A 24557-nucleotide genomic window follows, 5' to 3' on the forward strand; every position below is an offset into this window, starting at 1 on the left:
TTTGAAGTGGAACTCAGCCTCTTCTTCATATTTTTTGGTGGTGGATAGAGCATGTGTTGTGCCCTTTGTGAGCAGTTTGCTGGGTCAACCATTTTAGAAGAAAATTGTTTTATATATATATATATATTTTTTTTTTTTTTACAAATTGTTTATATTCAAGAGTAGGTAGTTATAGCGTGTTTGGTTGGAGGTGATTTAGGGAAGATGGAAGATAGGCAAGGGAAAAGAGGTGGAAATATGCCATTTTCTCTTCTTCAGTAAAGAGAGAAAATAAAATAAGTTGGAATAAAAGTAGGGTTCGGAGAATTCGTCAATGGCCTACAAATTGATAAATAATTTATTAAATTTATAAATTGTAATTTATACCTTTAAAAATTGGATTCATCTTGATTTTGTCTCGTAAAATTCTAACATTTTGAATTCGGAACCCTAACATCATATGTATTGCTTGCAAAAAGACTATTTTGTTGATTTCAACAGTTGTTGACGTGTTTATTATATGTCATCTTAACTCAAAAATCACATAGTTTTTATGTGTTAAAACTACACCGCCTTATGAGTGTAAAAAGAAATAAGAATAAGTATTGATTTTTTATTTTTGTTTTTATTTTTTGTTATATTTCTTTCACATCTCTCTCTCTCTAACTTCCTTACACAACAAATTAAATCACAGAAACACCCACACCCAACCAAGCCACCATGATATTAAACCCATCCAAAATCTCTTAACCAAACCTCAAACACCAACTCATTCCACCACACACGCCGACCCAGCTCTCCAATTACTTTGGCTACTTGTGGTGCCCAAAATTTCAAGCCAAACCTCAATCACCGTACATGTTGACCAAGTGATTATCATCAACGTATGCCTTGTGACCCAATTACAAAAACTTTACCCCAATCACCAATGTGTGTGTGTGTGTGTGTGAGAGAGAGAGAGAGAGACAGAGAGCTTCCAGTGTTGACTTTGGGATCCTCAGTGAATAGACAGCGTAGCTATGGATTGGAGTTAATGGAAACTAATGCGTGTGTGAGAGAGACGAGACAGTGGTCCATTTTTTCCTAGTGCGTGGGTCAATGGGTGTCTATTGTGCTTGTGGTGCTCGTGTAGTGTAGAGGTGCTCTGGAGTTGTCACCAATTATTGAGTTTTTTAAATGTGTGATTGTCATGTGAGTTTTGAAAATGTGGTTTTTATTGGACAAAAATTGTTTCTCGAACAAAAAAATTGATTTGGAGGTTTGGTTATATGTGAGAAAGGTACTAGATACCTCACAACACCTAATAATAATTGGTACATAATTTTGATTATAACTTGGTAACAATTAATGTGTGCAACATAGTATAAATAGAGTATCTGAAGTAAAACTTCTAAGTTTCTCAAAAAAAAAAAAAAAAAAAGAGGTAAAACTTCTATATTATTTTGATAGTATTTCGATTGAAACTTGGTAGTTTTTGACACTATTTTGGAAAAACTTTTGAAAAAAGTTTTGAATAGGAAAATTACATCATTTTGAGTTTATTTGACACAACAAACACAAACACATAGCATTGAGCATGGATGAAATGGTTTGTTTCCAAACTATACATAATGTTAAGGGCCCAAATTCAGAATTTGAAACTTTATGTGGTAAAATAAAATTTATCCCAAACTTTAAGGTATAAATTGAAGAAAAGAAGAAAAAAAGTAAAGGTTAAAAAACAGGAAGAATAAAATAAGAAAAAATAGAATAAAATAAATATGTTGACATGGCTTTTACATGGTTCAAAATGATTCAGTTTTGAATAGGAAAACTACATCATTTTGAGCTTAGTTGACACTTAATAGAAACATAGCAGTGAACATAGATGGAATGGTTTGTTTCCAAGATGATACATAATGTTAGGGGCCCAAATTCAAATTTTGAAACCTAAGGGATAAAATCAAAATAAACCCTAATTTTAAAGGTATAAATTGAAATTTAGTTTAATGCAAAAATGACCCTTATCTTTAAAGGTATAAATTGCAATTTAATTTAATTTCAAAACAAAAACCTTGCTTGACTAACTGCATAAAAATGAATCTCTTGGTTGGGAAGCATGAAAATAAGATAAGCTCCAATAGCATCTTGTTCAAGAATGTTATGTCACATTCTTGGGGTCCACGATAACTCAATGGCTCGGGAGAATTGCCCCAGATTTAGGTTTTATTAGACATCTAGCTTGATTTTGTACCAAGATCGTAAACCCAACAAGGCCAAATTTAGGCCTAGGCTTGAGGCCCCTCTTTACGGAAAAGGTCCAAATGTTGTAGAATATAATAAATTTTCTAAAAGAATAATGTTATGAACGAACATTTTCAAAACTCTTTTCATAATATTGACATAACAAGCTCTCAGTAGAGCAATATCCCTTTTACATGAGCTACTACTAACAACACTTTTTATTAGCACAAATTGTAGCATTTCATTTTAGTAGTTATGAAAAAATATTGTGAATTTTTTTGCCTACAAACTTATTGGAAAAAAATTTTTTTTTTACTGGGCGGGTTGTGTACCCTTGGCTCTCCTTTAAGAAGACTCATGAAATATTGGGCTAATAATAACCTCATGAAAAATATGCCATGAGCGTGATATATCATCATTATATAACAATCAATTTTCTCCAACAACTTGAAGTTTTAAATTTTGTAAACCAATCTCTTTGCATGTTATAACTTATATTATTAATTAAGTGAAGTTGCAATAATGTTTATTAAATTAGATTCTTGTTATAATTAATATTGTAGATAGTATTTCTTGCAATAATCAATTTATAGAAAATATTTGGTGGATGATGAAATAGTTAATAGAAAAATAGTATTATTGTAATGAAAACTATTATAATAATTTTTAAGATGTAATACAACAATATTACATAAAAATTTATGTTTTAAAAAAAAATACATGCAACATATGCAAAATATTACTCATAATACTTTTTGTAGTAGTTTCTGCATAAGGGAAATTTTCAAAATAAAAAATTGATAAAATCTTATTTAAGACTGATTGTGTCAAAAGAAGATTAAGTGGAGTAGCTACTATCAATTGGGAAAAAAATGTTAACAAAATCTAAATACAAAAACTTTGTTAATAATTTTACCTTTCATAAAGAAAGAATGACTTTTAAACAAAAAAACTGTAATATAGAAAGTTAAATAATATATGTGTGTAAAATTGACTATAATTTATTGGCTTGAGCCTCAAATTTCTTTCTCATCTCTATCTCCACTGCTGCTAAGCACCCATAGTGGCATAGGCCATGAAAGTGGAGTTTGATGCTCTCCTTCGCAATTGTATTAGGTATACCGTTCCCTTTAATAGAGCTCAAAAGTTCATTGGCTGCAAATGGGTTTTTCAAATCAAGCATCATGATGATGACTCTATTGAGTTGTACAAAACAAGGTTTGTTGCAAAATTGTTTCATCAACAACCTGATTTGGATTCCAATGAGACTTCCAGCCCTAATGCTAAACCCATTAATATACGTACATTCTCTCTTTTGATGCGTCTATATATATATCCTTTAGATTCAACTTCAACTATGCTCCTTCTCACAAAAAAAAAGAAAAAAAAAAAAGGAACTTCAACTATGCTCCAACCTTGGATCGTTGGTGAAGAATATTATGGGTTGGTACGTGCAAAAAATTGATTTTCAAAATGCGTTCTTGCGTAGTCAATTGTCTGAAGTGGTTTATATGTCTCAAGTTTTGGAATTCACCCACCCATGATTTCCACATTATATTTGTAATTTACAAAAATCCATTTATGGCTTGAAACAAGCCCCACGAGCTTGGTTTTCAAGACTAACTAGTTGGTTCCTTTAACTTTGGTTTTGAAGGATCTAAATCAGATTCGTCTTTGTTCATTTAAACTAGTAACTATGTTTTTCTTAATCTATGAGGATGATATCATCATTTCCCACATCTAATCATCTGCTATTGATGATTTCCTTATGCATTTGCTAACTGACTTTGCTATTAAGGAATAAGTTGGTCTCAATTTCTTTCTAGGAATTGAAGTGGTGCTAAAATCCCTTGGTGTTCTATTGTCACCAAAAAAAAAAAAAAAAAAAAAATGTTATATCTTAGATATTCTTAACCGTACTAAAATGTTGGAAGCCAAGCCAGTCAACTCTACCATAGCTATACATACATCTACTCCTCTTTCTGACATTGAAGGAGATCGATTTGATGACGTTAACTTATGCACAAGCACTATTAAGGTCATTGTAGTACCTCTCCATCACTGGCCAGATATAACCTATACAGTGAATAAAGTATCTCAATGTATGCCTAAACCTACAATCCTTCATCTGCAGTTTGTATAAAGACTTTGCGTTATCGCAAGCATACATTTCATTTTGGTTTGCAGCTGAAACACTGATTGGCTGGCCTAGTTGACATGATGATCGCAAATCTGCAAATAGGAGTTTTTTGTCTCCTAATTTACGTGAGAATCACATTTGTTGGGGTCATAAAAAGCATAAAACTATTGCATGATCAAGCATTGGAGCTATTATAACGACAAGGCCTTGCCAATGCCGCTGCAGAAGTTTAAATGGTTACTGATGATGCAGAAAATCGTTAGTTGAGTTTTTATCTATGTAGAAGGACAATGATGTTGGATTCATTCAGAGACAAACCTGCAATAAAATATGAAATAGAGAGAAAGAAATACACTAGTGTGGTGTTTGCCAAAAACTTTCCGATAATTAAGTTAGAATGAAGTTCAATTGAAATATATTGCAAAAGAATTCAACTTAAGAGTAGTTTTTGGGATGAGAATTATGTACCCTCTCCCTTTGGTTTGTGTGGGTTTTATAGTCCTTATCTTCATTGTCTAGATGAATATTTGCATTTATGGGATATAGAGCCGTTAGTAATAATGACTGACTTTTATTGTCTGTTAACGGTTATTTGTTTGTTGGTGTGGTACGTTACTTCTTAGCTATCTTGGACATTGAATATCTTTTATGGCTCCATCTGTCATTGATGTTCGTACGTTATGTCTTGCATTGAATAACATTTAATTCTTCTGTCTAGAGATGGATGATCTTGATAAATTAACAATCATCAATAATGAATGCGAAGAGGTTATAGACTTCAATGGTCTTTTACCTTTTTTATCCGTTGGTCTCTCGGTTACGCTTTTGCCTATCTTGTGCGTTAACCGTTACTCATGTCATTTATGAGGAACTTATTTAATGGATGATACTGGCTTGATGGATGATGTTGTTTTTCTCTTCTTTTGCTATATGATAGACGAGAGTGATTTTTCTCCTTTTAAGATACAGTATTTGCTAAATGAGCTGGGTGTTCATATATATATATATATATATATATATATATATAGTGAGCCCTCCGGGGTTACTTGCCTCTCCTCAAATGCAGTTTTCCATATTTTGCATAAAACATGTTCAAAATGATTTCTACTTTGTTTGAGATATGGTCGCCAACAAATCTCTTATTATTCGATTATTGTCCGTGGCGATCAATTAGCCGATATTTTCACCGTGCCATTATCTCCATCCAGATTTGCACTTTGATGGACAGGACCACATAATTTGGAATGCAAGCTTCAACTTAAAGTAATTGTAATAAGATCACAACTCAAATGTGATTTTTTTAATCTTCCACCACCTACTTTCGTCCCCTCAACTTGGAGACGTGTGTCAATCCATCAAGTGAATATGTTAAATAAATATGTCCTGAATTCGAGTCAAACATAGGAATTAAGAAAATCAGTATTGGCGGATTCAAAGAAAAATTCAAAGGGGTAGAACCTATGTTGGTCCCGTTCAATGACAAAGAGAAGTGACACAAATAGATTATAGGGATGGCAGACGTGAGTAGCTATTGTTTATTGAGTTTGCTATCAGGGTAGCCTGGGTAGGAGATATGTTACCATCTGCTAGGGTCCATTTAAGGTGGCATAAGATCACCTGGGTGTACAAACACAAACGCTACTGGATTAAACAAATGTTACAGACTTAAAAGAACTATAAGCTTGATTTGTTTGATTTTGATGAGGTAAGAAGAAAAAAAAAGGATAATGACAAATAGCTAAAGACATATTTGTTGATAGGCATTGTTAATTCCTAGCTAAAGCAGCCTTTCCGGTGTCATTGTTTTCATGGGCCAGCTATGGGAAGTTGGAACAATTCTAGCCATGCAAATGAAAGAGTCATATTACTTGCTTTCATGACACATGATGACGTTAAAAGATGATAATCCACCATTTGTGATTGTTCACTTCAACAAGTTGTAGCAAAAAATGGTATGATATTAAAAGAACCAGCTTTTATTAGAAGAAATTATACTTTACTCTCTAATTATACTATATTTTACACATGCATTTTTAAACTATGAGAATACACACTTACTAAACTATACCCATTTTTACACTTATCCCTCTAATCTATGAGAATCCACCCTTTGCCCTCTTAAATATACCCATTTTGCATTTACCCCACCATAAACTATAAGAATGCATACTTACATTTTTTTTTTTGGGAGAATCTCTTACATTTTAAACTATTATTCAAGGAATGTGATAATAATAATAGTTTAAGAGGAGTAAGTCTGGAGTCTCATAGTTTAATTAGGAAGACAAATATTACGCAAATAATAGTTTAGAAGAGTAAATATGCAATTTCATAATTTAAGAGATAAATGTAAAAGTATAATTTAGGAGGTAGTGCATAATTTTCCTCATTATTTAGATCTAAGATTAGTAGGTCATTTTTTGAAATTCTTTGGTTGATAATTAAGTCGGCAATAAAATTGTGGGTTAATATAGCTTCAGCTTGTATGTAATTGGTAAAGAAAATGACAAATAATAACTTTAAAGCAAGCATGGCCACATCTTTAGAGTCCGTTTGTTACCGTTATTTAAATAACATTACACATATTTTTACACTTACATATTTTTACACTTTTTCACTCAGAGGTCCTCATCCTTTAATTTTGATAGAAGTTATTGCCAGATTTTGCTCTAGATGTAATGCCAATACACAAGGCTGATTCGTCCATCCATCGTGATCTTCACTATCCTTCTTCCCACTGTAAACAATGAGAATTGTAGGTACATATGATTTGTTAACTACCACTGGGTTTGAAAACCTAGCCGATAAGACTAATCATACAAGTTTTATTTTTTAATTTATTTCAATTTTTAATAAAAGTGGAATTCAAATTTTATCTCTTATTTTTTACCACAAAAAGTTTTTACCAGATGAGTCAAAGAGAATTCACTACTAATCATACATATTAATAGTTTATAATATGAATTATGACAAACCCTGCTAACCACGTTAAATTTTTAAGCAAAGAGAAGAACATAAATTGAATAAATATCAGCCAAACTTGGCTAATATTTATTACACACACTCGCAAAGTGTTTACCCTTCATAAAAAATATTGGAAAGCTCCTGAGTACAGGTACTTGATAGATATGAGGAGACACTCTGGTTTTGCAGCCACTCTGCCTCATTCACCATACATTACACACAAAGTCCACCTGCCATGCATTAGACTACTTGCATAAGTGCTTATAATAAAAAAATAAAAAATTAAAAAATTAAAAAAAAGAAAAAAAGAAAAAAGAAAAAAAAGAAGAAGAGCACATTTTAGTTTTTTAATTAAACCCAAAATTCATATACATCAAACCATGCAAAGTTTGTATAAAAAAATATGGTTACGATAATAGCTATGTAAATATACACTGTCACTATTTATTTTTCATTTAGTTCTTTATTATTATTTTTAGGTATTATGAAGGAAGAGAGTGGATAGTGGTGATCGCGTGTGAAGAGAAAGAAAACAATTAAAAAAATAAAAATTAATATTTTAATGAAATGTAAAGTAAAATAGATAATGTAATGTGAGGTGTTCTGAAAAGTGAGCATGTAAATATTTTTTTTTTTTAAAAAATTTAAAAAGAGTAAGTTCTTATACTAAAATAGATAAAAATTTTTACATGAGATAACACAAAAAAAGATATATTTATATAACAAATTCAGTCTTGATTTTGTTGTTGTCGTTGTTGTTAGGAGCAAATTCAGTCTTGATGATTACAGTACTTTACACTTTTCAATAGGCCGGCTCTAGGCCGAGATCACTTGGGCCTAGGACTAGCCCTAAGGGCCCGTTACAAAAAGTCCTCAAAGATATTTCGGGATATAATATTGTGTCCTTTTGTAAAGCGTTTTCAAAACCACATTTTTTCCATAGTAAAACTTTTTAAATTTCATAATCTCTTTCTAGTTATAACATTTTAAAATAAATCTAATTTAAAAAATTGAAAAAAAATTTGTGCGCTCTTTCCTTAACTTTCAAAAAGTCTCCAAAGTATTCCACCAATCAAAATATAGCCTAATTGAAATCATAAATTATTTCATAAAAAACAAAAATTTTATGAGTGTGACAAGTTATTATCCACGATGAATTCTCTCCAACAGTTTTAGAATTTAATTTTTGTAAACCAATATAATTAGGACTTCCTCATTTTGTTGAGTTGTTTTATGATTAACCATCACCAATGGCGAAGCCAAAAAGTTAACTTTGTAGATCCTCAATCTTATAGATATGTATGTGTATGTCTATTACAAAATTGTATGTAATTACTCCAACACTAAAAAACACAAAATTAGCTAAGAATCCTATACTTCAGGTGATACTTTGTGGTGTTTTCAACGGAAATATCCAGGGTTCAAATTCTTTCATTCCACATTGTAACTATCAAATTGTTGAGGAAAAAAAAAAAAAAAAAACACATAACTACAAGCTGAAAAGAAAAAATTATACCATTATCATTTATATGTAGAGTAATTTGAAATTGTTTTTTAAACTTTACGTTTTTATTCATTTTTGAGATATAAAAGGAATATTATATAGGCATGTGTGTGCAGATATATTCTCAAATCATATGATCATTTACTTTGTAACTTATAAGTCATATAAATATTATATGACATTTTTCTTAACAGTTACATTACATTGGACCAAGATTGTGAGTAAATAAATTACAAATTGTAGACACATAATCAACATAAATAACATTCATTGGTCATAATTTGGGAGATTTTATTACATTTTATACATAGAAAAAAAAAACACTTCTTATCCTATATTTATAAACTACATATATACATACACTTAACATATATTTTTGGAGGATTACAACTTTCACAAGAGTTTAAAAAATTATAAAATTTTGACGGGTCCAAGTGGTATTTTTGTAAGGGGTATACTTGTAAACATACTATGACATATGGGGAAATAAAGGAATTTTAAAAAGTTTGGGGCCCTTGGCTCCCCCTGTTTACATGTGGTCACATTCTTTTTAAATAGAAAACCATGAAATAAACTATCAATCATGTTCTCAACGCCCACCCCGATCTTCACAAAAAATAAAATAAAATTATAAAGGAGAGAGAGAGGGTTGTAAACGAACCAAGCCATTCATGAACAACTTGGACTCGGTTCGATAAAAAGCTCGTTTATGTTCGTTTGTTTACAAATAAGCCAAGCTTGAGCCTTAGTTTTAGGCTTGTTTGATAAACAAGCTGAGCTCAAGCAAAAAAAATTGTTCGTGAATAAGCTCGTGAACAATAGGGCTTGATACAAAACATGCCAAGCTTAATCTCATTTATAGCTTGATATATGTTTACTAAATAAACTAATTATTATAACATTACACATAAGTTTTGGAATGTTAATTTATTTAGATTTGTGAAGATTATAGTTGTACGAATGACAAATGTGGATGTAAAAATTGTATTTTGAACAATTACTCAAGCTATAGACAATAAATGATGATGGATGGATTTAATTATGTAAAGTTGTAATTTGAACAAATTCTAATCACGGGTGTTAAAAGTATGATAAAATGAGTATATTATATACACACACACACACACACACACACATATATATATATATATATATATATGTATGTATGTAAGTATATTTGTTTACTTGATTTTTGGTGATATAAGCATTGGATGATGTAATTTTTTTGGATCCCAAGCTAAAAAACTTGACTTGAACTCGAGTTTGAGCTTGATATTAAGCTCGAGCTTGGCTTGACTAATTAATCAAGCCAAGCCAAGCCGAACTCAAACTTTTTGGCATTCTCACAAGCTCAAGTTCAAACATTGTTTTTAGACTTGTCTCAAGCTCAAGCCAAGCTTGAGCATTTGATTTTTATTGACGAGTCAAGCTCAAACACACACTACTCAATAAAACTTGGCTTGTTTACAGCCCTAAGAGAGAGAGAGAGAGAGAGAGAGAGAGAGAGAGAGAGAGAGAGAGAGAGAGAGAGAGAGACTGCTTTTTTCTAATTTTAGTTAGGCATGATTTTATTTTTTGAGAGAATTTCAACTTATAGTGTCTACCCCTACAATAGCTCTTTTTTATCAAACCAAGATACCAATCAATTTTTGGTGTAGGTGAAAATTGAATCCCAGATCTCTTATTCAACCATCAGAGAATTTACTAGTTGACCTAACTAGAACCCACTATTAAGTATGATTATAATTGTTCATTCCCATGCAAAAAGGAATAACTAAGGAGTTTAGATGAGACTACAAGTTGTGAGATTCATAGGGATTCATATATGTACCCTCGAGTGGGCTAAACCATAATTTGACCTGATCAAACCAAATTAAAGTATAAGTTGTTTCATGACATAAGATATTGTACATTTCATTGGAATACCTTTAAAATATATATATATATATATATATAAATATAGTATTTTTTAGAAAATTCTATAATATATTCTTTATTTTGTAAAATTTTGAGGAGTATTTAATCAAAATTGAATTTTTATAGAAATGTTTGTTCTTACCTATTAAGTTTTAAGAAGCCTTTAAATAGGCATTTAAAACAGGAATAAAAATTCATATTTCGAATAAATTGATTCGAGATTTAGTCTATTTAGTCATTATATCGTTGCACTTTCAATCTCAAGACCTATTCTACACCAAGACCTTAACCATTATACATAACCTAGATGGTGACCATCATATTTCCTTATTACAAAGATTGTTCAGGCATATTTATTTTAAAATGGTTAGAAAAAAATATTCACAATATTTTTAGGATATATAATAAGTTGTTATTGGAAACATGACTTTTAATCTTTTATATGGGTTCTTCACTAGTATTACTTTTATGATGCACCAATTACAACCACGTTAACAATTATGAAAAATGCCATTTATGTCAATCGATGGCGATATATAGTGACTATAAAAAATAAAATAAAATAAAATAAAAGAGAGATGAAGATATAATTAAAAGTCACAGTGTGTTACTGTTACAATGGGCCTATATAAACTTAAGGAGGACTACACCTCCCAATTCATAGGCCTTGAGCTCACACTTCTTTTTTGTTGGGTTTACAAGTGAAGTCTCATATTGAATAATGATGAGAAGAATAAGTAGTTAAAATAACATAATTGAGCACATACACATTGAGCTTAGGCCTTTTGGGTTAAAATGTGTCTCTATATATTATATTAATTATTTAATGAAACTCTTCAAGGTGTTTATCTTCTCAATAACTGATATCAAGCCCTTTTGCAAATAGAGTAGGATGGGTCCTTTTCGTAATTTGAGCAAGGACAGTATATTGCACCAAGCATAATGGTGAGGTGCAAGGTTCCCATGGAGGATAAACAGTTAAACACTTTTCCCTGTGCAAGTCATTTGGATTTTGCTCACAAATTATGCTCTCAAGTAATCTCCTTCTCATCTTTCATGCTCTCGTGTTATTCGTATTATTTCTTTCTCTTTAAGCTTAGTATAAATCAACTATTTTGAACTTCCACTATAACGAAAATAATATTTCTTTCATAAAGTGGGGCGGTTGTATGAAATTATTATGTCTTTGAATAGTGAATACATATGTATTAGATGTTACAACATCTGTATTAGGCTTTTTGATTGATCTGCAGCCTTGATCATTGATACAATTCATTTTATGTGTCAATCATTTCTAACACAGATAGAGCCATAGAGGTGAAGGAGAAGCGAGAACTCAAAAAATTTTAGAATAGCCCAATAAACCTATATATGATTAAATTCGATGGTATTTTGTCCAAGTAACAATATTATGAAAAGTTGGAAATGGCCCAAAGCTTGCTGTTGGGAATCAAATTGACCAACTTGGAAAAATTCACTAGAAAATATTATTAAAATTGTATAATACTTTACAAATGTTTTGGTCATTTTTAGTGGTTCTTGAGCTATTTTGGTTGTATTTGTTATTTTAGAAGTTGGAGGTATTTTAGTTATTTTGGAGGTCCATAGGTATTTTGGTGGTTACTACTACTAGAATAATTTGATAATTTTGGTGATTTAAAGGATATTTTGGTCATTTCAATGGCTTTGGAGAATTTTAGTTATTTTGGATTTTGGTGGCTTTTCAAAATTCCAAGGGCTGGTGCCTTGGCTCTTCCAAGGGCCGGTGCTTTTCCTTCGCTAGATCTCTATTTGGTCGGATGGATCATAGATCTTAACGCAGCTTTTGTAAAATAAAATAAAGTAAATGATGGCCTAAGGAAAAAATGGGGTGGTCGGCCACAAGTGGCCCAACCCATATACAAAAGAAAAGGAATGGATCTTGTTGTTTCATCAGACTTTATGCTATGTATGTGCACAGCTCCAGCCCATCTGCACCGCTCAAAAGTTTAGAACCATATGTTACTTTTTTTTTTTTTTTTTTTTTTGACGAACAGACCCATATGTTTCATAGAAGAGACAAGCCTGCCATATCTAATTGGATAGAAATGAAAGAACCGTCTCTACCTTCATGTTACTCAGTTACTGGGGTTTTTATTTATTTATTTATTATTATTTTTTAGTTCTACTTAAATCAGTCAATCATAATACTGCTTCGGTATATTATCGCGCACTTTTGGTACGGTAGTTACTCCACAAGTATAAGTGCTTGTGGAGTGTGGAGGACAAGGGTCAGGGTTCAAGTTTTTAGGAAAGAGATTCACACACATATATACTTAAATTAGGTTAGAATAGAAATTCTATATTGTATATATATAAAAAAATAAATAAATAAAATACTGCTTCGGTATCAATGTAACCCATCACGAAAGCCATATCCAAGTCCTTTGTGCGAGGATTGAGTCAATGGATTCTTCCTCCAAAATGATGAGATTGGTAATGAAAAAATATTATTGGTGATAAAGAAGAATCAACTATGACAATAAACTAGTGCTGAAAGAGAAGTGCGAGTGCCAACAGATTTTACTACAATGTTGGAGCAACAGGAAGACTTAATAAAGCCATGCTAGATAGTGTACCTGAACCATTGCTTGATGAAGAAAAAATTCAACAAGCCTGGGTGAACATATTGTGAAGAATGAGTTTAATACATATGGTACCGATAAAGTTTCCATGTGTTTAGAGTAGGGTTTGTTCTGTTTTTCTTTCTAAGTCGCTGCAATAATATTCATTTAATTAGTGTTTATTACACACATATTATTGCACACACTTTTAGAGATGCAGAAATTGTAATGAAATCATGACTTGAAGTTTGTGTAAAAGTGTGTACAACAAGTTGTGTGAAACAAGTATTTCTTTATTCATTTATTAAACCTTTTGCACGCAACAGAGTCCGTAAATGTAACTAGGATCTCTACTAGTAAGTAGTGGAAAAGTGTCAATTTATTCACTTATTCTATAGCAACACATTGGAAACATTGTTTCGGGTGCCAAGATACGTTTATTGGTGGTTCATTTGTAAGTTGTGTTCATTTATAATGATAAAAACTAAGATGCCTTGTTTTTTTTTTTTTTTTTTTTGATAAGCTGCAATTTCATTAAGAAAGGAAAGAAGAACACAAGGGGTAATCTTCCTTACAGAGAGCCACAAAGGCAGGGGGAAGATTATCCTTATTGAAAAACAAAGAAGATAAAGAGCATAAAGAAAATTTTGCAACATGATGGGCAAGACAATTACAGGAACGTCTGACCCAATTAAATGCAGAAAACATAAAAGAAGACCGAACGGAGAGGATGTTATCAGTAGTAGTTTTGATGGCCCACGGTGGGGAGAGGTCAGGTGAGTTGACAGCATCAAAACACGCCTTTGCATCTCCCTCAAAAATCACCTGGATCCAACCTTCCTTCGCAGCCAACTGCGTCGCCCAGAGTAACGCCTCAGATTCAGCCACAAGAGGGGAGGTTACCTTAATGATTCTAGCCCAGATTTTGATGGGAACACCAAGGTGGTCCCTAGCAACCACAGCGAGGGAAGCATGAGTGGTGGATAGTGCCGCATCTGCATTAATTTTAATCCAGTCGGGGGGAGGAGGAGACCACGAAGATTGGTGAGCATGGGTATGACCAGGAGCTGGGATAGCGAGAGCTCGTTAAACTTTATGCGAATAGACCGGATGGAAGACAGCAAATCAATGGGGCTGCCGTGGTGTAGGGCTAGATTCCTGAGATTCCAAATTTCCTCCAATGTCAAAGCCATGTTGACTAAGATGCCTTGTTAATTTCACAAGAAATGAGATGAGCCAATCTTCACATTCATTTTGAAATTTCAAAATAATTAAACGAAAGTAGTGTTCTTTTAAGAAGACGACTTTCAACTATCACCTCTAAACACAGCTATATGAATCCATGCCTTTTGTTTCTTAAAAGTAATAATGTTATTAGTTACCGTTTAAACACACATGTATAATTTTACAATGGGCTTAATGTTTTGTACAAATTGTTGTGCACACTTAAATTTGTACTTAAATCCATGATATTGTGATTCTGAGTTATACTTTGTGTCATTTTTAATTAGTAGTTTTGTATCCATCTGTCGTGGGACCAATCATGGTAAAGAAATGACACTTTTGAGGATTGTATATCTACCTATTAATTGTAAGATCAATTATTGTTAATTTTTTTATTGTCGCACCAAATAATTTGTTGCATAATTTTCCAAGTAAATACAATTTAAAAAAAAAAAAAAATCATGTGAAAAAATATGAGTAGACCCAATCTGTTTTAAACTTATTTGAATGACTTTTTTTTTTGATCGTGAACCCATTTTTGACCTGAGCTCAACTGATCCCACCCAACCTGCTCGCCACATCATCTTGAATCACTTCTTTTGATCAGGTGATTTTGATGTGTTTTAGAAAATGCCCCAAACTGACCTTAATTTAGTATTCAAGATGGGGTGCAGAGCCATTCTTAGGCGATGTTGGATCAACATTACACCTCAAATCCCAAAAAACTTTTCATACAAAACTCCAAAAACTTTAATCAGCGTGTGCAAGCTTAAGATTCTTCGGGCGCAAAGCTAGGGTATAGATGGGTTTTGCTTTGTTCGAAAACTCCTTCCATTTTAATGATTCTCTTGGTTAGGCCATTAACAAGAATAAGCCCTCTAAGGAATGAGGAGTTGAGTCATAAGAGGTGAAAAATGAGGTATCTACATCAATATCACTTAGGTGGATTGCTTAAAGTGGTGAGTGTTTCTATCATTTGTTTTGTATCCTTTAGATAGTGAGCTTTTTATCTATTAATACTATTATTGAGTGTCTACTTTAGGGATGATAAAAAATTCTTGCTTCACTTCGCTTGAATTGTCTGCCCTATTTCACCCTACATGAATTTCCACAACCTGAAGAAGTGATGGGCTGAGGATGGGTTTTGCTTGCCCCGCCTCGCCCCGCCCCACCCCACCCCAAATGTGTGTATATATATGTGTGCGTGTATTTTATTTAATATATATATTTAAATAATTTATACATATAATTTTATATATATATATATATATATGTATATAACCTTCAAAATACTTGTCTCTCCAACCCGCCCCAAACCCAACTTGTTTCGCTCCTGCTCTATATTGGTCTTCCTTGCTTGAAGATGAGACAAGATAGGGGGAGGGCACCCATGATCCGACCTTACCCCAAACCATTGTTATCCCTAATTTTGCTCGTGTTTCACTTGTAATCTAGGAAGTACGGATACTTCATTTAAAGTATCATACCTGTGCCGTACTTGTATCATACCGGTGTTGTACTTGTAGTTTTATGTTATAATTATTCAAAAATTGCTCGTGTAATCATATCGTACCCGTACCTGTGTCCATGTCCGTGTATACATAAGTAAAACTCAATATATATATATATATATATTACCAATTTTCATGCTCTTACTAAGCTGTTTTGTTGTCTAAGAAGATATAACATTTGCAGTCAATAGGTGATCCACTAACATCAATTTAAAATTTAACTGTAGCGGCATATGGCAATTCCAAGTTACGCCCCCATCAACATTTCAATATGAGACACTTGTTTTAGAATAGGACACAGACCAGCTAACATATAGCTAGACGAGAATTGGTCATATATTTGTTCGACTGCAGGGTCTGTGAGCATTGTAAAAAAGGCTGCAAAATATTTAGCTTATGCAGTAGACAGGAAAACAGAAGATGTCGCAGAAGAATCTATATATATTTGTCCCACACTCAAAATATCGACCATACATACATATTATCGGTGTCCTGTTGAATATGGAGTTTCCTATAAAAAAAATATAAAAAGAAGGCTTAGGTGTAGTATTTAGGTGTTGTTCTTTAGATTCTTTTTTTAAGACTTTGCCGAGTGACTTTTTTCTCATAAGATAAAAATGTATTTTTTAATTAAATAACCATATGATAGAATTTTAAGAGAAAAATCTAAAAAACAGCATCTAAAATATTGTACATAAGTTTAATCCAAAATATAAACACCTAAATCTAATGTGAAAGTATACAAATGGTATGAAAAAATAATTTTCTATAGTTTCGTTTCCTAAAAAGATGTATCCCAAGTATGTTGTTTTATTCATAATATATAATAATAAAATAGACAATTTTTTTACCACTACGTACTTTCATATAAACGCACGACTTCACACATCCTTTTCATTATTACCATCCCAAAGTAACATATATATGACACCACCTCCATTATTGCATATTTAGCAACAACTTATCCAGAACCAAAGTATATTAGGGGTTCTGGAATCAAGCTTAATAGTACAAGGTAGCAACTATTTGGGACACCGTTACATGTATTACAAATTATTAATGATTAGGAAATCAATTATATCCTCGCCCAGTGGTGTGGACCGTGTGGTAGCTATTGTATGCTCCTCGACCAGTTGTGTTGTATTCCGCTTGAAGTAGCCTTCTTCCTGCATAGACAAATATTATGTTATCAAAACCTCCCTCTCTCTGTTTCTTTAATAATGTTATGCTAATTTAAAATTTTAAAAATAAATAAATCAATAAAGAAAAAGAAATAAAGAGAGGATAAAAAGGGCAGCCATCACTCTTGAGTGCAGGCTTTAATTTCTTATCTTAACTTTTAATTTTGCTTGAACGGAGAAAAATGGTTGAGGTGTTCATGCTAAATTGCATGATCCTATAACTCCATACATATAAGCTTGGCTTTTGAATAGGAAAATGCTTCAACTATTTTAAATTTTATTATCCAAAACTATCTGTCAATGAAAGTATTGATATGACTTGAGCAATATAATAAATGAGTGTTAAAATTATTTTTTATGATTTGTAAAACATAAATTTTTATAAACTTATGTAATAAAGTTTATAGTATCTCTAGTACTGTTATAAAAAACGGGTTGGCAAATAGATGATAGTTTTTTTTTTTTTTTTTTCCCTCTAATAAGGTAAATAATGAGGGAGGAGGGTGTGCTTTAAACAACAGATATGAGATGACATGAAAATGTCATTAGTGCTATGCTATTACTTTTTTTTTTTTTTTTGATAAGTTGCTATGCTATTACTTGAATCCTCTACTGTAATTTTAAAAATGCATAGGAAGGTTTAGAGTGTCGATACAAGCTAAATGAAACATGTGAGCCAAGTGGAATAAAAGATGCTCAAAGATGGCCATTAATAGTCTACAAACCAAGTTTAAGTTCCGGCTGTGCATTATTATCAACCGCAGCAGTAGCCACCTCAGTGAAGATGAGGAGCATGATCGCAACAAGAACAGCCAAAACCATAAACTTTGTGACGCTCGTTGCAGCCATATTTTCCATACTTAACTTCAGAGGGAAAAAGATAAGTTTTGCTTGACAAAACAAAATCTAGAGCTAGAGAAGATTACAATGGTGTGCGAAAATTTTGTGCCCTTATTGCCATATTACGTACATAAATTAAGTTTGCCGGTCAAGCACAGCCATATTTAGAAAAGTAAGAAATGCATGGTAGGGGTGTTAGGATTGAAGTGGGAACTTTAAGAAACCTATTTTAAAGAGTCTGTTTGGGATCCGCTTATTTTGTTAATATTGAAAACTTTTTTCTAAAAGTACCGTAAATAAATGTAAAAATTAGTTGAAATAGTACAATGAGACCCATAAATAGTACCAAAAAGTGCAATGAGCTTATAAATAGTAACGAAAATAAGTTGAATAGTAAAATAAGCTGATGGGTGCTTATTAGCTAGTGAAGGTTTTTATTTATTTATTTTTGTTTTTGGGCAAGGACAAAATTATTTTGTTTAAAATTTTTCGAAGGCCTGATTGTTTGTTTTAGGTAAAATTAGTTTATTAGACTTAATTTTTTTAGCTTTGTTATTGGTAATTTTTATTGTTTGGCTATTTTTTTGGGCTTGTATATTTTGTATTAGATTTTATAATTTTTTGTGGCATTTAAAATGAGAAAACACTAGAACTACAAAACTTTTTACAAATTGCAGTTGTTGATAGTGATTATTGGTAAGTAAAAAAATAATGTAAGTGATGGGTCTAGATGTGAACTAGTAAGAATTTTTTACCTCAATAGTTTGTAAAAATATTAAAAAAAAGTTTGTGTCTATAGCATTACTCTTAAAATAACCAATGATATTGTTAAAGGGGGGCAAAATATAACTTTATTGAACAAAATTGTTAAAATTCATAACTATAATAATAATAATAATAAAAGAAAAAGGTTTGGGGGGCATTGCCCCCAAAGTCCAAGAGTGCTTCCGTCCAAGATTTATGTTGGTAATTTTTTTTTTGGTGGCTACAAAGAAGGTTTCTATTAACTCATATATAACAATGTCATCTCAAGTTTGTATCATTAATTAAAAACTTATAGAATATTTTATTCATTTAGTTAAACCAAAAATAAAAATGAAATCTTTTTTTTTTCCTGAAACCCTATCCAAAGGCGAAACCATCCTCCCCTCTAGGCCAAAAAAAAAAAAAAAAAAAAAACCAAAACAAAACAAAACAAAAAACATGAAACCCAAGTGACAACATCAATTAACTCCAGTTTCATAAAACTTTTTGCTAGAAAAAATTTTGGAGTTCCAACTTTCCTATACTTTCCTACAATTTCTATATATATATATATATATATATAAATGTTTAGCCACAAAATTGGTTATAACCTTACTCAATAAAATAAATATCATCACATATTTTAAAAATCTAATTGTTGAATTGTATTTTTTTTATGTTCTTAATACACATGTCAAATTTTGTGTTAATCGGATTTTTTTATTATATGATCTATAAACTTATATTTTATGCATAATTATAAATTACAAAAACTTGCAATTTAAACAATTTAATATTTTCTATTTTTAATTTAGTCTTACTATAAAGACTATTATAGAGTGTGAATGGTGTTTCGGTAGGACAGTCAAAATTAGCGTTCCAATTTATTTTTATTTATTTATTTTTTGTGGAGACAATTATAATATGTTGTTATTCCTGCAGCTCAAACATTTTCCCCTTCTAAACTTCTAAGCACTTTGTGCATAGGGAGGAACCAATTAAGTTACAAAGTTTTTGGATATTTAGACTTAATTCAACTAATTGTATATTGGTAGCTTTTACTTATGTGATATTGAACTTATGTGGTTTAATATAAATTCTTTGTATCTATTATACATAATATAAAGTATTATGCATTTTGTATCGTTTGTAGATTTTTTGATTTTGTTATTGTTAAATAGGTAAGTTACATACTATTGATCCGTTTGTGTCGATGAAAAACCTCTAGTAAAGATAATTTTATTAAATATTAAAGTATGCTACAATTTCTAGAAAACATTAAAGTCAAAACAAACAAAGACTACATAAAAATCCTAAATATAGTGTTTATATTTTTAAATAGATTAATGGAAAAATAATAATAAACATAATTTATTGCAATGAAAATTTCGTTGCAATAACTTATCACATTAAAATTTCGTTGTGATGGTGCTTGATAGATTAGATGTGACCATAACTTATCAAAAATCCTTTATTGTAACGAATTTACTGCAACAAAAGGTTATTGCAACAATAAAATTGCAACAATTTTTATTGTTGCAATAATCTATTGCCATAGGCTTTATTGCAATAGTGTGCAATGAAAATTTTCATTGTAATAAGTGTTTGTTGCAATAGTTTTGAGTTTATTGCAATAAAAAATTTTGTTGCAATAGTTTTGAGTTTATTGTAATAACCTATTGATCATTGTGGCATGAGAATTCCTGAAAAATATGGGAGGTCTAATGAAGAACGTGATCTATCATTTTTTTTTCTCCATATACTATAGACATGGTTGCATCACAAGTCCAATCATTACAATATAATTACTTACAAGTAATACCTTGCATGTAGAAAAAATCAACACAATGCATATGCAATGAGATGTTTTACTCGTAAACATACAAATGGTATGAACTCTAAAATTGTTCCAAAACAATACAAGAAATTCTCTATTGCTACAATCTATTGAAAGCTTAGAACAACAAGAGCATCCTAGAAGTTGAGATTAAAATCCCCGTCAGAGGAGTTCCATGACGAGACCTCTTGTGAAAGAATTTAGGCAGCATCCCTCGTTCCACCATACCCAAAATTTGGAAAGAATCACTGCATATCTCAGTTAGAAACATCCCTATATTTGGCATTGCTGAAGTGCCATAATCCACAATCTCAATGAATTTCCCTGAAGAATTTTAGCAATATTTGAGCAATAGCCCTTAATCCACAACTCATAGTTCACTAGAATGGAACTAGTATCAATCAAATTATAAAAAATACCTAAGAACTACCAATAGTATAAAAGCAAAGCCTTTGGAAGAGTTCCCTTTGGGTTGTCCATTTCACTGGTAAGTGTGCTTATTGAGTCCTAATAATTTAGATTTCAAAATAAAGTTTTCAGATTCAAATTCCAATTTACATCATGTAAATTCACCCCTAACCATTTGGAAGGCTCTAACTTTGGATATACCACAATTCCCATAACTACAAAAGGAAGAAGTGAGGAAATCCCTAAAAGAACAAGTCATTCCATAATGGTTAATCCCCTATAGTTTATATAAGTAAGAACAACAGTCAAATCTAATATGGCTAAGTTTCTTGGTAAACCATCACCTAAAATTAGGAATGTCGACTTCAAATAATCAAGAAAAGAGGTAGAAATGAAACTTTCTTAAATTTATCTACCCTAGGGAGAGGTACTTCACCAACTAGCACATTTTTATCACCACTAGAGTCTCCCATTGCACTAGATGCTTGCCGATTTGTTGTGCTCCTCAATATTTGCATGCATCATCATGTTCTCACCACAATAAATGATTTTTGCAATAAACTCAAAACTATTATAATAAACACTTATTGCAACAACAAAAAAATTTGTTACACACTCATGCAATTTCCTCTTAGTGTTGCTTTTTGTTACAATAACCTATTGCCATAGACTTTATTGCAATAGTTTGCAATGAAATATTTTCGTTGCAATAAGTTTGTATTGCAATATTTTTGAAATTGTAATAAAAAATTCATTGTAATAAACTTTTTTTTTTCTTTTAATAGTTCGATTATGCGAATTGCTTGAGTTTAGGTGGTGTAACATGAATTTGGATGTTGGTGTGGAGATCTACAGTTGTTCTAAGCTTGTATATGAAGCAATTAGATTGAAAAATAATTGTAAAACAAGGCCTACTTGTTTTGTAATCTAATGCAACTATTATTTGTCAATTATTTTGCAATCTCATAACAATAGGTCATTGCTTCATGATACTTATTGCAATATATTTCAAAAAAAAGTAACAAAAAAAAAAGGGTCAAGTTATTTGCAATGATATATTTGTTGTAATTGTTTATTGCTTTATATTTTTCACAGTAATAGTTTGCAAAATAATCGTTATTATGTTATTGTGATGACATATTCATTGTAATAGGTTCTTACTTTAAGATTTTAGTTGTAATAAAATGTAAAAATAATTGGTATTCATTTATTGTTGCAATTTCTACATTTTAAGTTATTGCAACAATTTTCCTATGAATATGTGTTAGTTGGAGCAGTATTAAGAAAATTTTAGTTCTGTATTTTTTGTTCCTTATATTCTATGACATTTTAGGGTGCTCATTTGGGGTGAGTACATTGTTGGTCTTGTTTTAGCTCTTCTTGACTTCTTGGTCTTTCCAATCATATGGAGTGTTCTTGAAGCATTAATAACTGTTAAGATGAATACCATATTCCCTGAGAATGGTGGTTATGTGATTTGGGTTTTAGCTACATCAGGTCCTTATTGGGGGTTTCAACAAGGTTGGATGAAATGGCTAAATGGGGTTATTGAAAACACGTCTACCCGTATTCTGTTTCTTGATTATTCGAATTCGGCATAGGTAGTGGTTTATCGAAAATCCTAGTCGTGTTAGCATTGACTATAGTCGTCACTTACATGAACTATAGGGATTAACCATTGTGAGATGACTTGTTATTTTTATAGTTATTTTCTAAATTTTTTCTTTTGTAGTTATGGGGCTTGTAGCAATTCCAAAACTAGAGCCTTCTAGATGGTTATTTCGTGCTAATTTAATTGTATTTCATACTTACTATCTTGTATTTGTGGGATATTTTTATTAATTATTTTTCAATCTATTGCAATCTCATGACAATATATTATTGTTTCATGATTTTTATTGCAATAGATTGCAACTAATTGACAAAAATAATTTTAGTTAAGTTATTGCAACTATTTTTTCGTTCTAAATGTTTATTGTAGACTTTAATTCAAATAATGACTTTATGAGTTGTGGAAACTTTATTGGTAAAAAAAGGACACAAATTTTTCATTTCTACACACTTACTCACTCCTAGACCTCTACCACTATATTCTCAACCCCCAAAATAGCTCAAAACTATTAGAAAACCTTCATTTTTTTTCATTCCTTGTTATCAAAGCTAATCATCCAAGGGAATAATCTCTCTACTTTCTCTACTTTTATCCCTTCCATTTGCTTTGTTTGCTTGAATATGGGTTCTTTCATACTTGAATAACATATTATTTATGTTGGTAATTTTTCTTTGATGCTTGTATATATTGATTTGGGGGTTTCTTTTTCTTTGAAACTTGATATGTATGCTTTGATGCTCATAGCTCTTAGCTGATATAAGCTTTTGGCCTAGAGTTTCATTTTTACATAAAATCATTATTTGAATTAAAGCCTGCAATAAACATTTAGAACGAAAAAATAGTTGCAATAACTTGACTAAAATTATTTTTGTCAATTAGTTGCAATCTATTGCAATAAAAATCATGAAACAATAATATATTGTCATGAGATTGCAATAGATTGAAAAATAATTAATAAAAATATCCCACAAATACAATATATTAAGTATGAAATACAATCAAATTAGCATGAAATAACCATCTAGAAGGCTCTAGTTTTGGAATTGCTACAAGCCTCATAACTACAAAAGAAAGAATTTAGAAAATAACTATAAAAATAACAAGTCATCTCACAATGGTTAATCCCTATAGTTCATGTAAGTGACGACTATAGTCAATGCTAACACGACTAGGATTCTCGATAAACCACTACCTATGCCGAATTCGAATAATCAAGAAATAGAATAGGGGTAGACGCGTTTTCAATAACCCCATTTAGCCATTTCATCCAACCTTGTTGAAACCCCCAATAAGGACCTGATGCAGCCAAAACCCAAATCACATAACCACCATTCTCAGGGAATATGGTATTCATCTTAACAGTTATTAATGCTTCAAGAACACTCCATATGATTGGAAAGACCAAGAAGTCAAGAAGGGCTAAAACAGGACCAACAATGTACTCACCCCAAATGAGCACCCCAAAATGTCATAGAATATGAGGAACAAAAACGACAGATTTAAAATTTTCTTAATACTGCTCCAACTAACACATATTCATAGGAAAATTGTTGCAATAACTTAAAATGTAGAAATTACAGCAATAAATGAATACCAATTATTTTTACATTTTATTACAACTAAAATCTTAAAGTAATAACCTATTACAATGAAGATGTCATTACAATAATATAATAACGATTATTTTGCAAACTATTACTGTGAAAAATATAAAGCAATAAAAAATTACAACAAATATATCATTGCAAATAACTTGACCCATTTTTTTTTGTTACTTTTTTTTGAAATATATTGCAATAAGTATCATGAAGCAATGACCTATTGTTATGAGATTGCAAAATAATTGACAAATAATAGTTGCATTAGATTA

General features: G+C 31.2%; 1 pseudogene; it reads right to left on the minus strand.

Annotated features, from left to right (window-relative positions):
• Positions 1–20571: 20571 nt before the first annotated feature.
• Positions 20572–24348, minus strand: LOC126696716 (probable polyamine transporter At1g31830; annotated as a pseudogene).
• Positions 24349–24557: the final 209 nt, after the last annotated feature.

This window comes from Quercus robur, chromosome 2, assembly GCF_932294415.1.
Source record: "Quercus robur chromosome 2, dhQueRobu3.1, whole genome shotgun sequence".
Classification (NCBI taxonomy): domain Eukaryota; kingdom Viridiplantae; phylum Streptophyta; class Magnoliopsida; order Fagales; family Fagaceae; genus Quercus; species Quercus robur.